This window comes from Pteropus vampyrus, unplaced genomic scaffold, assembly GCF_000151845.1.
Source record: "Pteropus vampyrus isolate Shadow unplaced genomic scaffold, Pvam_2.0 Scaffold7, whole genome shotgun sequence".
Lineage (NCBI taxonomy): Eukaryota > Metazoa > Chordata > Mammalia > Chiroptera > Pteropodidae > Pteropus > Pteropus vampyrus.
The window spans coordinates 11,067,591-11,086,160 of NW_011888788.1; the positions used below are offsets into that span (position 1 = coordinate 11,067,591).

General features: G+C 34.0%; 1 protein-coding gene across 1 annotated transcript in view; it reads left to right on the plus strand.

Moving 5' to 3' along the window:
- MACROD2 (MACRO domain containing 2) overlaps positions 1-18,570 on the plus strand; it is a 1,889,795-nt gene that overhangs the window by 1,124,448 nt on the left and 746,777 nt on the right. The window lies entirely within an intron of this gene.

The following is an 18,570-nucleotide window of genomic DNA, read 5'->3' on the forward strand; positions in this document are numbered from 1 at the left end:
GTAAGAATCGGTAGGTCATACTTTAAAATTGGTAAGAATGTTTTAAAATTATTTCTTTCAAGGTTATTGCTGATTATTATAAATTCTCTTGGCATATTTTCAGAAATTGCCCTTGTTTATTGTGTACAATGCCTGAAACTATGGTCTTATTTACAAGTAAAGTGATGTATAGCATTGGTTCTACCTCCCCATGTCAATTCAGAACGTTTATTTTTCAGGCAATTATTTCTTCGTTTATTTCCCAATAAAGTTTTGTCTTTTCCCAGGGTGCCAATTATTCACATCTTATATTATAATATGTCTCACTTGGATCTGGACAATTACGAAGGAATAATTTATTGATAGAGGATTCCTTTTCACAATTATCACCTTCCTTGAAAATTGCCTACTTTAGGAGGCTGTACTATGTAAAGTCTTTTACCAGAGAAGTATTCGCATCATCAGTATTTCTTAGCTTGTTTGTCTCCAGGCTCCAACACAAACACCTAACATAAATAAAGCACCAATTATGTGAAAAGTGAAAAATATCTCGCTTATCCTATTTTTCCTTCCTTTTGCATTTATAGATGTCATCCATACTGTAGGGCCAATAGCAAGAGGCCATATTAATGGTTCCCACAAGGAAGACCTTGCAAATTGCTATAAATCATCTCTGAAGCTGGTAAAAGAAAATAACATTCGATCAGTTGTAAGTATTTATGTTCCTTATTTCTTATTCTTTTTCAGCATTTATATTTTAGAAATCGATCTTGTCCAACCGTTTCCAAAATTCTGAAAACTAAGTTTAAGGATCTTTAGTAAATGATGTAGTTTATTGGTTATCATGACTCCACTCTTTCATATGCCCTAAATATTTGCTAAATTGTTCATGATGTTTTGGAATTTAAAACATCATGAACAATTTAGAATCCCCAAACCGGAACCATCTCATCTACTTTCTTCTCTCGTTTTGCCATTATCTTTTGAAGAAACTGTGTGTGTTTTTACTTGACAGTTGTTATTCTTTTAGATTTATTTTCCTCTTCCTAAACTAGTATTCTGTAGTTGGGTATGCCACATTCCTTCTAAGCTTTATCAATTTAGACAGAGAGTTTAGAAAATGTGGACTTAATCTATTTTTTTTTTACCAGTAGGCTGAGATGAAAGGGAGTCTTCTCTAGTTGGATTTAGAGGTATTTATTCACCTGCTTTTCTTTTACAACATGTATTATGTTTATTACATCTCAATTACACAAGGAAAATAAAACTATGAGAAAAATGAGAGCGTTATTAATGGGTGCTATTTTTACACTATTAACCCAAGAGTGAGTTAATTTGGGGAGAATTCCTTGGGTCTTTTTTCATATGGAGTATAAACTTGCTGAAATTGTGGAGCAAGAAGATAGTTAGTTAAACACTTAACTTCTTAGAAGGATGAATGAATCAGCGTTGCTTGGGAGTTCACAAAAGGAGTGGTTTTATTATTTTCATAAAGGAGCATTGAGAGTCAGACACATTGAGATAAGCTTGACTGTTGCTGTAATTTTCATACATAATTATAGTTATGAAGTGACTTTTTCCATGTACGTCGGTGAGTTTGCTTAAAATAAGAAAACTTTTTGCAAGCCAGTTATACAGACTTTAAAATTTTTGCATGATTATTAACAGAGGTAGATATTTTATTTCACTCTGATTTTTAAAAATGTTTCTCTTTGAAAATTAATCAGTGAGTAAGACTATTCTGTCTGAGAGGAGAAAGCTCAAGTTCAAAGAGAATGGAGCAAAGAAAACTACTAAACCAGTTGACTAATTTTGTTCTCTACAGGAAAATAAGGAAAATCAAAACAGGTGTGCACATGGAGAGAATAATTAGAATTTTGTCAATACGGCTTATTGATTTAAAAAGGCATGGGGCTGAAATGCTTGGAAAACTAGTGATGTAAAGAAGTTTTCCACTTGGGAAATATGGACCTTGAGACCTGAAGATAATTTGCTAATGAATTCACTAACATCTTTCATGATTTTTTTAAAGCAAATAAATAAGAAGAGGCTAGCTCATTAGAAACATTGTAAAAATAGCACCCATTAATAACATCTCATTTGTATTAATTAATGGTATTATTGTTAATATTACCAACTAATGTCTGTGTTGACAGCACATAGCATACCACACACTTTTATTGTTCAGTAGATACATTGAATTGAATTAAATTTAATTATAATCTTGTCACCACATGTAACTATCTTAAATTTGTGATCTAATTTTTAACTTTTCAAAAATACTCTCCTATTGTTAGGGTTTCTTCAATTATGTTTTGTTTTATAGCAAAGTTACAACAATGAATAAGAAGTAACCAGTTAAGATGGAGTAGCAGATATGTAACAAAGTAGCTATAAGCCAATATGGTAAATGCCATAATGGGAATATACTGGTCTGGATCAGAGCACAGTTAAGCTGTGCTGCAACTACAAATAACCTCAAAATCTCAGTGACCTACATTCAGAGGCTCTGGCTGTTGGACATGACATCATCTCATAACTGTTCTATCTGGAACTGACAACCTCCTCAGCCATAGAACAGAGACTTTGCAAGTTCATGCCTGAACTTTTTTACCTTCTCAGCTTAGAAGCGATACACATCATTTCTGCTTCCATTTCATTTGGTCAGAAGTATTCATATACCCCTGCTTACCTTCAAGGGGGCCAGGGAAATGTCCACAAGTGAAATATTTGATGAGCACCACTTTTCTGCCAAAGTTAAATCGAAGGCTGCACGATCACAGCAGAAGGGGTTGGAGATAACTACCTTACTCTAATTCTCCAAAAAAATATATTCTTTGATTTTTTTTTTACTGTAGATAAAACAAATAGTATGATTTTATTTATTTAATAAATATAGATATAGATATCTGTGTATCAAAATGTTTTTAAGTATCTTCTAAGACCCAGAGAATATAATGATTGTCTTCAAATGTATATTTGCTTCTATCTCCTGACCATCCAGACAAGTAAATAGACAATATCATCTTTTCCATTGTTTGACTTAATAGTGTAATTGCTAGTTCTCTCATCACTTTTAAATATCTTCCTACAGATGCCTGAAATTCTATAATTAATACATAATTTATGATGGTCAGGAATTGTTCTTTCTCTGCAATTTTCCTTTAAAATGCAAATACTCATGAGAACACCAGATAATTAATTTTCTAATACCTTAATATGAAGGAATTTATCAAATTACTTTTCACTTTGGCAGGATAAATTAGAGGATGATAAAAGTACTAAGCACTTCAGCCTAAGGGAGAAGGAGAATTGAAGGGGAGACTGACATGAGATTGAGAGAAATAAAACAAAGTGGGATACAGATAAATTTCATTTATCTGCCATTTTTGCTAAAAGGAGACACTTTTTAAATAAGGGAGAGGGAAAAGTGATAATCACACATAACTATCTATAAATAAGGTAGTTATTTGGTTGTTGGATGTGGTATTTGTGGATAAAATTTTTCTTATGAAAAGATAATATTCATTTTATTAATTTAGGATTAAAATTGCCTTATATATTTTTCTCTATCCACTCATTTTGGTGGCTTTTTTTTTTTCTGTGAATATTCACATGTTTGCTTTAGGTTGTAAAATAATAAAAATAAATTAATTGATACATCTAATGGTTGATTTTACAGTAGCACCTCTCTTGACTCTTCTATGAATTAGGGTAGCTTTATTAATACCACAAATGTTTAAATTTAGAATTTTAATCATGATTCTTGCTCTAATCTTACCATAGTTTCAGATAAAAAAATATCTGAGAATATATCAAGCTTCCTAGAACTAGTTTGTGCAAGTACCTTATTGCTTCCAACTTACTTCCAATATAATTCAGATATTTTTTTCCAAACATGAGTTCCCCTTAGGCAAAATTCAAATATATGTAAATTTACTTTTATATACATTCTTGACAACCTTGAGAATGTTAATTCCAGTATAGAAAAAAATGTAAGGCACCATGCAAGGGATAATTAGAAATAGAATGTACTGGAAATGGGAATAGGAAAAAAAAAATGAAAGAAAAGTCAAGGAGAGTGCAGATTTTTTTTTTTTCCAGAAAACCTTAGGGAAGATAAAGGTAGATGTCAAAAAACAAAAAAACAAAAAAAAACAAAAAAACAAGCCCAGGTCTTAGAACCACTGTATTCTAATGCATGTGACTTGAGAAATGAATAATCAGGCTGATAGAATAAGCAACTGAATTATTTTGATTTCTGGGACACTGCTAAGTCCTGAGAAAATGGAAAGGGTGTCATGAAATTGAAGGGAGACAACACATATACAGAATATCCTCTTGCATGTGTATTACCTAATATACATAAATGGAAATATGGAAATTGTTCTTACTGTTGAAAATTTGATGAAACCTCAAGGGTGAGTGTAGGGTTGAAGGATGGGAGAGAAAATTCCTATTGAGCAAGGGCTGGTAAATGGAAATATAATACTGTATCCATTATCACTAGGTGCTGATGTAGAGGATGGCTTAGATATTATCTTATATATCTTATTGCCTACATTCTTTTTGTATGTGAGCATAGAAATATTTTGGAATTGTTTTTATGTTATTATTGACCTCTGTTTCTCTCTTTTACAATATGATCATACATTCTTCAATGGCAAATTTTTCTACCACCAGGTTCAATTTTAGGAACCTAATCCATACCATTCTAAAAGGATCCCAGTTATTTCTTTTCAGCATCAATTAAAAGGCATAGATTCACATTGGTCAGTGTTATTAGGTATTCAAGAAAGCTCCTTTTAACTGAGAAAATATAGTGAATTCAGCCTGACATTCTTTAAGTGAGAACATGTAATAATAAAATACATGTTTTTATTAAAGTTATCATAAGCTGAATATGAACTAGATGTTACTTATGTGAAAAATTATTTCTCATGAAAAGTATAACTAATAATTAATATATTAATTTGGTAGTTTTATGTGGTTATATACAGACTAAAAGTTGGGCATTTGTTTAAATGGTATGCACCAATGTGATTATCATATGAGCATCATGCTAGATGATTTATTGAATGGAAAAAAAAGTTGTAAATCTTCACTGGTAAGAAACACCCAATGCTAAAAGAGACCCCTCAAAGCTAGATGATGTTCCCTCTATGAGTCATAGATTTTGAGAAGTAATAGCTTCCAATGGAAGAGATGATAGACCAACAAATTCAGCACTACCTCTAGGCATTTCAGCAATAAACAGTTTTGGAATTCTGCATGTAATTGTTTCACTGTGGTGTAGGTTTTCATTTTAAGGCTTAGTCAAGTGAATCTTATTTTCTTATACAAGTTCCCTTCTGAGAGGGTTGCCATGGCAATGAGTTCTCAGTCTGAAATTCTTAAATGCTGGTTTTATTTCATTATCTAAGTTTCCATTACAGGCCATATCAATCAATGCAGTCCTTTCTTCAAGAAGACTTCTGCAGCCTTACAAAAAAATGACCTTTTAATTTGTTGCCTCCACTCCTCTGCCTAACTTGATATCACCATTTCCCAGCCAGCTCTTCATCTCAAAGTATCCTTTTCTGTGGAGCCGTCAGTTTGATCTTTTCCCATTTCGTTTTAGGCAGCATCTAGTCTCTGTTCTCAGCTACCTCATTTATAAAGGATGATGCTAAGTCTCTGTCTTTTCTAGCTGGAGTTCTAACAGCTGTGTGACTAATGATACTATTAATAAATAACAAGAACAATAGCACTTTTACATTGTGCTTTACAGTTTACAATAGTGAATTCTTATATATCATCTCATTTGGTATTCAAATTCTCTAGCTAGTTGCCTTTGTTTGATTTAGCTGAAGAGGGGGCAGGGAAAGGCTATATCCAAACTTCCTCTTTCTTCCCTACACACGCCTTTTATAAGGTCTCCTAATTGGGAATAGGGGTACAAAATCTGTAGGAATACATCATAAGATTATTATTACTGGAAATGACAACTGACTAAAGATGGACAGCGGAGAAAAGGAAGAGGGAAAGCATGGGTTGATAGTAAATTCAAAGATCGTGCCTGGGAAACAGAATTTACACCTAAACCCATATTTTTACATACTGCACAACTTGTGTCTTCTGGTGGCCATGTCAGAGAGATTATTTGAGTTAGAGAGATTATTTAGCCATGAAATATAGTAATAAGAATAGCTAATATTTTTTTAACCCTCAGTTTGTGCTAGACACGATAATTTACTCATTTAATCGTGAAACAATTCTGAGTTAGAGAATGTGATTTCTTCCAGTTTACAGATTAGGAATATGAGCCAGAATGATGATAGATCAATTACGTGAGGTCTTACTTCTAACAAAAAGTGAAGATGGAATTTAAACTGAGGAAGGCGAAAACCAGGGACTTTAGCCACATTGCTGTTCCCTTTTCCTTGCCTTTGCTGTGCCACTAGCATTTTGTGGCCTGGGCCAGGAATGTTGCACCATGTAGGCTGACCAGGTGTATGTTGAGAAACTGTCTATTATCTCACAAAAGGTTTTAATGTTTTTTTTTTGAGGGGGGGTGGCGGGTAGTCCTATAAGTATAAACTTATTTATAAACAGCAGGGTACATAAAAAGTCATTTTGCTCTCCATATATTACTGAACTATTATGAAAATTAAGGAAAGGTTGTGCTTCATTGGCTCACAATTTTACCAGGTGTGCCTGATAAAATCATGCCCCTGATGGCTGTGCCACTTATGGTAGTTAGCAATACATCACACCTGTTTTAGTCTGCATTTGCAGATGTTCTCTTCATGGTGATTCCACGTAGGGAAACGACTATCTCACTACTTTGTTATGTGCTGCCTAATTCATTATGGGTTGCGTTAGGCAGCATGTAGTCATGCCTGAGTCTTTACATATTGAAACAGAATTTTACTATGTCACTTTCTTTTTATCTCTCTTTTATATTACACTTATGGCATTATATTGATTTTTTAAAATTGATGTTTTGATTTGGATTCCCCTGGAAGCAGAATATGAGACAAGGTTTTGTGTACAAGTGCTTTATTTAGGAGGCTGACAGGAAGCACTGGCAGAGGAGTGGGGAAGTGAGAAAGGGAAGGGAAAGCAGTATCAAGCAGATTACTACTGTGGACAAGCTGAGACCTAGTCTTGCTCGGGAGTTCTGGGAAACCACATAGAACATGCCTAGAGGTTGTCCCATTTGAGGGGTGAGGAGAGCTGAGCTCTTTATATTAAACTTTCACCTGTACTTGGCTGAGGATTGCTCCTGGGGCATTAACTCCCCAGCATTTCTTGTCTGCTTTTTGTCCAGGCTGAGAGAAAGCGTTCAGGCAGAGTCACATCAGGGTGTTTGCTGGAGGATGCTATGGGGGCAGCTACTGGAATGATGAGTTCTAGGAAGATATGGGTGGGGCACTGCTTCATGTATGTGGGTGAGTTGTGCTATTTATAGATGTCATTTCAGTATAGTCAAGAAGGCTTTACAAAGTATTTATTATTAAAAGGGAATGTTGGGTATGATTGAATTGAGAACCATTTGTTTAAGTTAAACTGAGTTTCTGATAGGGCAATATACTAAACACGGGTTGTCCAAAGATTTTTATTCTCAAAGTCAGGCATCCAAGTTGCTCACTTCTTTAAGTATAGTATGATATAGATGTCATAAAGATGGTAATTAATGTGACTGGTTTTGTATCCTATGGAATGCATAGAGTTATAAAAGTGAATCTAATGCCTAAGTTGTGGAGAAATAGTATCACAATATTGTGTCGCCTTGGTTGAATTTTTTCTCAACAATTCATAGTGCTAAACTTTGATTCATTATGCAAACTGTGGAAGAGTTCGCCATCCAAGGTTGGATATATGTAAACTCATTCATCAATTAGAAGAAACATATTGAGGGTGAACAATTTGATTAGGTTACATTTGATTGTATTCTAATACATGTTCTTTTAACATTTTAGAAACTACATTATATTTTCTTCAAAAATCTTATAATATGACTTCGATCAATCCTTTCTATAAGAGTGTGTGAAACCTTTTGCTTCATCTCATCTATAGTTTGAAAGAATTATTTTTAGTCACTTGTATATTCTGCATAAATAAATTTACTTACAAAGACCACGGAAAGTATACTTAAAATGAAAGTATAAAACATCACAATTTAGCCAGATTTTTCAACTTAATTATTTTCAGTTCTTTTATTAGGCTAGGAAACATGCCTAAGAAAATCGTTATTGGTTCCTGAAACAGTGCCTTTAGGAGGAAATACTGGCCCTGCACACTGTCAAAGAAAGTATATTACAGTGGAATTTGTATAGAAAGTAAATACATTTGTAATGCAAGCTTTCATCTTGAGTGTTTTATTCTTCCTTAACCTGAGCAGCAGTTATTAGATCACTGTATCATGAGGAAATAGTCAATTCAAAACACAGACCACAGAGTCCTGAGCCTGCCAATAGATGTGAACAACAGGACAATTTTGGCATATATCTGGAGGGTTAATATTCTAGTGCAAAAGCGATGGCTTTAAAAGGTGCATTTTTTCTTGAAAATGTTCAGATTATGTTTTTACAATGTACAAAGCAATTTCAGTGTATAGAATCTAGGCTATTCTTAAGTTGTTGAAGTGAGAGACTAAAAGAGCAAAGCAAATAAGACCAATAAAATTTTTAACATAAAAATAAATCTGCCAGGACCAAGAAAGCTTTCTAGGCTTGTGTATGTACGATTCAATAGGGTTGCAAAGAAGGTTGCTTTTTTTAAAATTGAAAACTTATTATAGATTGGGTCCAAGCCACACCCTATCTTCATTTGTTTTGAATACACGCACACACTTCTAAAGTGTGTAAAAGGTAAAATAGTTGCTTGGCAAGTGTCTCATGACAATGGCCTAGCATTGTTGTTATAATTATGGCTTAAGTACAGCAATATAATAACCACTAGATTTTAGTCCCTATAAGCTGGGTAACTTTAGTTCAGTCTCTCCATCTCTTCTGAGCCCTTTGTTTGGGAAATTTCCTTGCTACAAGTACACTAGCAAACCATCCCAAAGGACACACGACAGCAAAGCTTACAGACCAAATTAAGCCATGACCTACATATTTTATTAAATCAAGGAGAAAGAAACCGGGGTCAAAAAGGGATAGGTTAAAACATTGGGCTGGGTTACAAAGAGTGGAAGGACTGACTGCCTACATGACTCCTGGTTGGTTACACAATGTTCCCGTTTCTCTCTCAATCTCTCTCTCTCTCTCTCTCTCTCTCTCTCTCCTATCTCAGCCTTCTTGTGGATAATGTGGATATGAGGATCAGAGTTAAAGTTTGAGCAAGGCAAAATGGTAGATGGCAAGTACCTGGGGCCAATGACACATACTTGCCCTATCAGGAAGACACAGGGGCAAGAGTGCCTGGCTGGTAGCTCATCAATTAGGTGGTGAACAGCAATGGGTTTTATTTGTATTTCTAAGTCAGAGCAGATGTACGGCCAAATGAGACATTGATGGGTATCGCCAATAGGAGGTTACTTTAGGGGATGACATTGCTGTCACCCTAGTGGTGGCATGATTAATGCTCATGACTTGGTCTTGCCATGTCTTCCTATTTAGAGATAATATTTTTATTTGTTTCATCCCTTTTATCTTGTATTATATCTTAGAGGTTATTAACTTAGTTCTATATTTAACACATCCTATGAGTCCTATCTATACCTCAAAACCTACTTTCTTAGTTATTATCATCACTTAAAACATGAGTTTTATACACAAAAATTTTTTGTAGAGGAATATTCTCTAATAGTACAATAAATACATTACACTTTTGGATAAAAAGGGATGACATATATCAGTAAATGATTATTGTAACTAGGGATGGATAGGTATGTAGGTATGTATTTGAAATTTTCCATAACAAAACAAACATAAATGTTTAAAATATAAAAGATAATATAAAATATAAATGATAAATGCTAATATATGTACATCCTAGAATTTTCATGAAGCTAAAATAGAGCAATATTTATAAAGTGCTTAGAAGACTGTATAGTAAGGTTCATTAATGGTAATTTGTCCAATAAATATGTATGTTCCAGTCACTGTTCCAAGAACCTGGAATTTATTTGTCCCTGTAGAGCTTACATTCTATTCATAGTAATTTTCATTATTATTATTAGATGATTTTACAACACTTCTAGATGCTATGACTTACTATTATCACATTCTTGGGAAATTATCTCATCATTATCGTATTTTTAACTTATCTATGTGATTACTAAATCTTTGAAAAAATAAGAAGGTAATACAGCTTAGTAAAGAACCAGCAAATGCCAGTTCTCTGAAAAGGTAGCAACATAACTAACTCTCAGTCAACATACATCCATAAAGATAGATGATTATGTGATTAGTCCTGTAAAGAAAGCATAGCTGCTATTTCTGAAGATTGGGTTTTACTGGGCAGTCCAATGAATTGATTGGAAAGTTGTCTGGAGAAACAAGTGAAGCAAACCACTATATAAAGTCGTCAAAACAATGAAAATCCAGAAACAACTTTTCAAGAATTTGATGTTTTTAATGTAAAAATTAGAATTAAGGTATCTCTCTAGTAAAAAGAAAGAGCTAGAACCCATGCTAAATGCTTTAAATTTCTTGGGATGTGCAGTTACCATGGGAGACAAGGTCTCATATGAGAATATGGTCAACAGTATGAATAAAGAATAAGTGATACGTTCTACTGCTTAAAAGAGAACCATTTCTCCATCAGGTCCATGTTTCATGCAAGAAGCTAAGCTATATATTTTTTTTCCATCAACAAAACCATAATTAGAACCTCAAGACATGTATTAAATATTAAGGAAATATATTAATTTTATAGTGGAGAAATCAAGCAGGTACCACCTTAAACAATTTCAAGATTAACATCATGAGTAATAAGACATATCAAAATCATGGACCTCTTGATATGATAGACTAAAAAGGGCACTCTATCACTGCTGTGATATTTTTGCCAAAAATACCAATCATTAGAAGCCATCGGGTAAAAACATTCAGAAAAATAATCGTTACTCTTCAAAATTATCAAGGTCAAGAAAGAGAGTTTGTTTTCTTTTTATTTGATATGGTATATTATATTAGTTGTTTTTTGGATGTTAAATCAGCTTTGTATTCCTCAGATAAATCCCATTTAGTCTTGGTGTGTACTTATTTTATATGTTGTTGGATTCATTTTCCTAATAATTTTTGAAGATTTTTGCATCTATATGCATAAAAGATATCAGTCCAGAGTTTTCCTTTATTGTGATGTCTTTGTCTGGTTTTGGTATCGTAGAATGAGTTGAGAAGTGTTACCTCCTCTTAGTTAATACTTGTGGTCTCTAAGAAATGACCAAGAAACAATAAATAATTTATATTATTAAAAATTAAAAAAATAAGAAACCAATACATGTTTTATTATTCCTCAGTTGTATCATCAATTGATTGTTGCAGGTTGTGTTCCTCTGGGATGGAATCTAGCATGCAGGAGGATAATAAGGGAGTGCTTTCATGATAGACATCCCCAGAAGGGAAGAGGAGTTAGAATAGAGCAGAGGGAGAAGTCAGATGGCTATGCAGTCTCATTGGAGCCTCTGATGTTTCTATGTGGAGTTCTGAAAGCTGGATCAGGCCCTTCAAAAGTATCCCAAGTTGATTTGAGGAGTCTAGACCTTTACACTCCCATGCTAACTATTCATTGCTTGCAGGCTGCATCCAGGAAGGGCATGATCTTGGAGTAAGTAGCTCTCCTCAATCAAGGGCAATTTCTGGAGAGGACTATCAGCTAGGAACAGCCGGGGAATATGACCTTCTGCCCTGGATGGTACTTCACAGTGTCCATCACATCAGACACCAACATGAATTTAGACTCTTAAATAGAACTTTTTCCTGTTCCACAACCCAATTTAATCAATGATTATTTATTATTTCTTGGACGAGATTTTTTAATCTAATGGCTCTAAGAAAATAAGAATTGAGGCAAAATATAGTAAGTCCTCACTTCATGTCATTGTAGGTTCTGTGACTTTAAGTAAAACAATGTATAACGAAAGCAATTTTACCATAGGCTAATCTATATAAAAATATTTAAATACCTCTGGCATCTCATCAGTGTTATAACTAAACAACATTATTTGAGCACCTGTTGTACTTTGCTTCTTTTAGGAAAGTGGATGAGAAGGATAGTAGGCTGAAGATTATGTATTTACTGGTCAGTTGCAGAACCATTTTTGAACCATGTATAGATAATATAACTGCAGGAAAGAGTCTTTATTCGTTCACAGAACCGACGTAGTCCTTTTCTAGTAGATGCACTTACATTTCTTTAGATTCCGTATTTTCGTTTGCTGTTTTGCTCATTTGCAGGAATAAAGCAGATATACATATTCCTACACACATTGGTCAATATATGCATATCTTAAATTTTACATATAAGCAGTAGGGCCAGCTTATACTGGCTTGTAAGAACTGATTGTTGCAATTTAATGAATTTTGTGAGCCAATTATTAAAACATAGCCTTTATTAAAAATTAATTTATTTAAAATTATAATTTAAAAAATTACATTAAGCGCAAAGATAATATGCTCAACACTCATTACTAACTAATCATTTTATTGCATTTATTATCTATGACTTTAGGTTTATTTTGTCTATTGTGACTGTATGGTGGAAATACTATATAGTGACGGGCTACTGTGCATCTCTTCCCAATTCTATGTTCAGTGACATCACATAGGTAGCTCTTAATTAGCCATAATGATTTTAAATATTAAATATTTGCACAAAATGAACAAATGCTGTGAATAAAGGCTCAGTTTATTATTTTGTTGATTGTCTTAAGAAAGTAATGAAAAATGTTAATAAACCAGATTAAACTTAAAAATGTCTTGGTTCCATAGCTGTTACATTGTGAATACCACAAGAAATTGCAGAAATATTCCTCCAGGATTTGAAAACTATTATTTTATTCAGCAAAGAATCTGCTCACTTATTGGCAAATGAGTGAAATTCTAATACATGTCTTTATTATTTTCTTTTGTCTTATTTATTTATATAAATGAAAATGTCAAACAACATTGATGTTGGAACTACACTCATTTGTCAATCACTACAATAGTATGGTTATAGATATTAATATGTATATAAAGGAATCATAGATGCAATCCCTAAAATTATTTTAAATTGTTTGAGTGCTTTCAATTTTAGATACAAAGTGTCATAGAGCCTTTAGAAGTTCTAAACATAGTTAATGTAATTCAAAATAAAAATTCTGAACAGTGAAAAAATGCAAGAAAGTCAGTAATACTCTGGTTTTTTCCCAATAATAACTTTTTTTCTTTTAAATTGAAATATCAAAAAGCAAGCTACTTTGCATAGGCACTCTAATAAGCAAATACACAAATTTTGGTGCTTTTGCTTTGCCAGCATGTGCTCTATGCATGCTTCTCCACCTGCTGAGTGATCCTGAACTAATGGTGTGGATAGGGGAAAATATAGAAGAGAGCACTGGACTTCCAGAAGTGGCCTCGCAAGCCTTATAGAAATCACCATAATGGCTTGTCATTTTAAAATGATTTTGAATCTAATACCTCATAGTCTAATGCACAAGAGCTTAGCAGAGTGCTGCAAAATACATGGAAAAGTATGAGTTAAGTTTGAATTTAACTTCCTCTTGCAAAGAGCAAAGAAATGGCTCCGTATGAAGTCTGCATAAACTAAGGTCCTTGGCTATATCTTTCAAAGAAGAGTAATTGCTCTGTCAACTCCTGCTTCCAATTTTATAAAACAAAGTAACGAACAAACAAAAAACTTGCCTATCTGATTAACTACAATTACCACTACTCTATGTATATTCATGAGTTGAGTATTTGTGGGTCAAGGTTGGCGGGGAAAGAAGTCTAGCTCTCCTCCAATGTAACACAGTATTTATTCTTTGGAGCAAGTCTTATCTCTTTTCTTCCCTTTTCTACTAGTTAACATCTCTTGTTTATCTTGTTCATGCTATAAACATTAGAAAAAAGACATATTAGCAATATTAAGGTGGCCTTATTACTGTTCATGTAATGGCAACACAAAAGCAGAATCTGATCATTTTATATGTAAGTGATGGCTTTTGTACCTAGCATGCTGGGATACCAAAGAAGGATTTTCATTGCCTACTTTGGATCATGAGACATGGAAGGCTTTGAGGCATGGAGTACTTGTCGGTTTGATACCTCATTGATCCCTGGTCTTTTATGGCTTAATAGGCAAGCACTTTCTTTCTTATCATTCCATGTGCATCATTCCAAAAGTTAGGGTTTTCGACAAAAAAAAAAAAAAAAAAGCCTAATATCCGTAGAGGAACAATTTTTCTCTGCTAAAAAATAAAAATAAACTCTCTGGGTCTGATTTTACTTTTGGTATTAGGAATCTTAACTAACTCAATGCTAGTATAACATATAACATATTTTTTAAATTGTGGGTAATTAGAAATCTTTCTTTTAAAGAACAGTAAAGCAAACTCTGCAAACATTTTTTTTCTGCATTGTCTAAAATCTAATGTATCTGGCAAAGATAAAAATTTAATACACACTTGTCAATATTTTCAATTAGTCTATTGGTTACCTACAACACATTTGATTATTGGAGCACCATTACTTAGGAGAATTATTTCAAATTAAAGCTCAGCGGATCTCTCCATAATATTATATACCCATGACATTATCATGAAACTGTAATATCATAGACTTGCTGTAAATAATTTAGAGATGGGTTCTAACTATGCACTATATTAGTGTCAATATGAGGTGTGGAGAATAAACATCTAAAATAGATAATTCCATGTTTACTTCATGCTTTCAGTTTTTTTCCTCATTAATAGTTTGACTTAAATAAAGGGAGGGAAACTTTATCAAAATTCAGCCTTAGTTGTCTTGTTGGGGAGTTGATTTTTTCTAGACTAGAAATTTTCATTCGGTATAAGAGTTTTGACATATTGCATCAACACCCTCTATTGCTTTAAACAAAAAAAATATATATTTCGTCCATTGCTATGACAAGTGAGGGGGATGCTGTTTACGACACTGGAAATGTGTTATATTATTTCTATTAGAAAAAAATGTCAGGGACTAATTTGGGGGCCATGCACTTTCAATTTTATTATTCTAGTCTCACAACCTATGTGACAGCATTTCCGAATTTGACATATTTGGCTGAAATAATAATCAAATCAATGCCCAAGCTTTAAATATGTATTTTTCTAAGGACCTATACTGTACAGAAAATTTAAAGATATTATGCTTTGGAATTATTTAAGAAGCAGTTTGAAGAACCGAATACTTCAACGTTAGACAACAGAGTGACTCTAAAATAACCATGATCCGACGGCATTAATAGAGACAGCCAGATCTAGTGAACCACAGGCTGGAATCATAACATGAATCAATCTGAGGAACTAAAAACCAGTATGCTTTTAATGCTAATGGATTATCTTCTCTCAGTGTCAAAGGTATTACTATAAGTTCAACTTCTTTGAAAACTTCTCATTAGTACATTGGTATTTTAAGTGCATTGTTAAGCCAGTAACATGATTAATGGGATGCACATACATGAAGGTGAATGTATTTGTAGTGTGCACATGTGTGTGTTGTAAGCTTACATCACTTCTCTGAGTTATTGCATCTGAGTTTTTTGGATTTTTTTTAGGACATCATTGTATACCTTTATAACACCTTGATGTTTGATATGGTTTCAGAATAACTTTGTGGTATCACAAGAGGAAAACTGACCTAAGAATTTGAAAGCTAATATTTGAGCCCTGGCCTTTCTAATTGATTGTTGTGTAGGCCCATCTTTCTTTACCTGTGAAATGGGGATAATAAAATCTGCCCTGAGTCATATCAATGGAAAAAAATGTTGATGAAGAAATGGAGAAATTGGAACCTTATACATTGCATTGGGAAAGTAAAATGATACATTGGATATGAAGAACAGTTTGGCAGTCCCCGAAAAGTTAAACATAGAGTTACTCAGCCATTCCACTACTAGGTATAGACCCAAGAAAATTAAAAACATATTCACATAAAAAATTGTACACTAATATTTATAGCAGCATTATTTATAATAGCCCCAAGGTATAAACAGATGTCTATCAGTGGATGGATAAACAAAATATAGTCCATCTATACAATGAAATATTATCCAGCAATAAAAAGAATGAAGTACCGATACATGCTACAACATTACCAAAACTGCAAAATGTTATGCTAAGTGAAAGAAGCCAGTCACAAAGTCCACATAATGTGATTCCATTTATATGAAATGTCCAGAATAAGCAAATCTATAGAGACAGAAAGTGAAATTAGTGGTTGCCAGGGGTTTGGGTTAGAAGACGAGGGAGAAATGAGGAATAACAGCTAATGGGTATAGAGTTTCTTTTTGGGATGATGAAAATGTTCTTGTATTAGATAACGGTGATGCTTGTACAACTCTGTGAAAATGCTTTAAAAAAAAAAAGCCACTTAATTGCATGCCTTAAAATGGTGAATTTTATAATATATGAATTATATCTCAATTAAAAAGTAATTTAAAAACTGCTGCCCTGCCTATATCAGGAGATTGTTTTAAGAAAAAAAAAAACTAGAAAGTTCCATAGACTCTAAATTATATTTAGGAATCCATGCCACTGCATGAAAAAGAATGCAGGCCTTAGTGTCTGTAACTGGATAAAGAGGGTTTACATGAAAATTATTTTTATGGCCAGTCATGGGGAAATTAACACAGAAGGCTAATGTCACTCAGGACTGTCACTGTGAAGAGCTTTGTAGAAGAGTTATAAACTACACAAAGCAGAATTTATTTTAAAGAATAAAAGACACAGGAGAGAGATACAGAACTTGAGCTTTCTGTTGGGATCTGCCACTAAATTCTGTACATGTTAATAGGGGTTGTATAATAACTACCCTAATGGACTAAAAAATCCTGAAGGACAGAAGTGTCCTTAGGTTCACCTCCATTTCTTTGCACCCTAGACAGAGTGCCCTGCCTAGAGTGAGTGCTCAACTGATATCAGATGATCTTTGTTGATACTTTTTCTTTAAACCAATATTCTATTTGGAATCCTAACTGAAATATGCAGGCAACTAAATGGACTTCAAGCACCATCCTCTGAAGAACTCACATACTTTCTTTTTCTTGTTTAAATAAAGAAGGATGTAAGCTCACCCCAGGGCTCCAGACAGAGCCAGAATTGAAGTCAGTTCACTCCATGGTGCCTCTAAGCCACCATGGCAGTTTTTCTCCAAACTCTCTTCTCAGGGCTGTTCTCTGCAATTTTACAGGTGTGATTATCATACATCCTCCCTGCCCTCTTTGCCCTTATCTAAATTGAGCTTACTACAGCACTTAACATGAGGACCATTCCTTTAGGACTCTTGCATCTTTCAGTTTTCAGAACAACTCTTTTCTCTCTCTTCTTCTTTCCTACTTGGTCATCCCATCTTAGTAGTCTTTGTGACTACTTCTCTGGCTTGAGCTCTCTTAGCTGTTCATCCTCAACTCTTCTTGTATAGCAGTGTTTTTCTTAGCAGTATCAATCAAACCCTAACATCTTGGTGGCTTCAGTTATTACTTACAAGTCCCTGATTCCAAAATCATAGCTCCAGCTAAGACTTTTCTCTTAATCTCCATAACTAAATATTCAACTACTTGATGGAAAATTCAACTGCATGTTCCACAGTCCCCTCCATTTCAATGTGCCTAGGATAACCTGTTTGAACTCCGATAGCCAAGGCCTTTGTGAATGTCATGAACATGAACCCCGATATGCAGCCAGAAATTCAGACGTTGTTCTAGATTTCTCTGCCTTACTCCTTTCCTTCCAGTGAGTCATCTATTGCAGTCCATTTGACCTCCCTAATATCTTTCATATCTTTCTATCTTGTATTGTGTTCTTTCTAAAGCAGATAAGTGTCTAGGTTCAAGAAATTTATTGGGGAGTTTATTTTTCCCAGGAAGTACCACGACGGGGTAGGGCAATGAGATGGGATGGGAGAAAACCTATTGCTAATGGTAACTGGGACAGCCTCACTGTGGAATCTCTGAGAAACCATGGAAAGCCCACTTCAGAATTCTCTGACCAAGGTAATTATCTACCAACCTCACTCCTCCTGTTTGAGATTGTCCTTGTGGGGAAGAAAAAGTAATTTTCCCTCTACTCTTGAGTTTTTGGCTGAGATATCTATGCTACAAGAGATTAACAAGAGAAAAACAGAAGTTTATTAACATATATACCTCATGTGTACATGGTAAACACCGAGGGAAAATAAGTAACTCAACAGAGTGACTTATTTAGGGGAGAATAAATGAGTTTTAGGGAAGATGTATGAGCCTTAGAAAAAGTAGGAGATGTGATAGTTTGTGACAAAGCTTGTCTGGGTGTAGTGTTCACTTCTTGTCTTTTCTAAGGGTCAGTCCTCCTCCTCAGTTAATGAAACTACCAGGAAAAAGATCTATATGATGGTTGAGTTCCTTTTTTTGGAGGATCTGTCTTTAGACAGATATGGAGATTTCAGAGAAAGATTC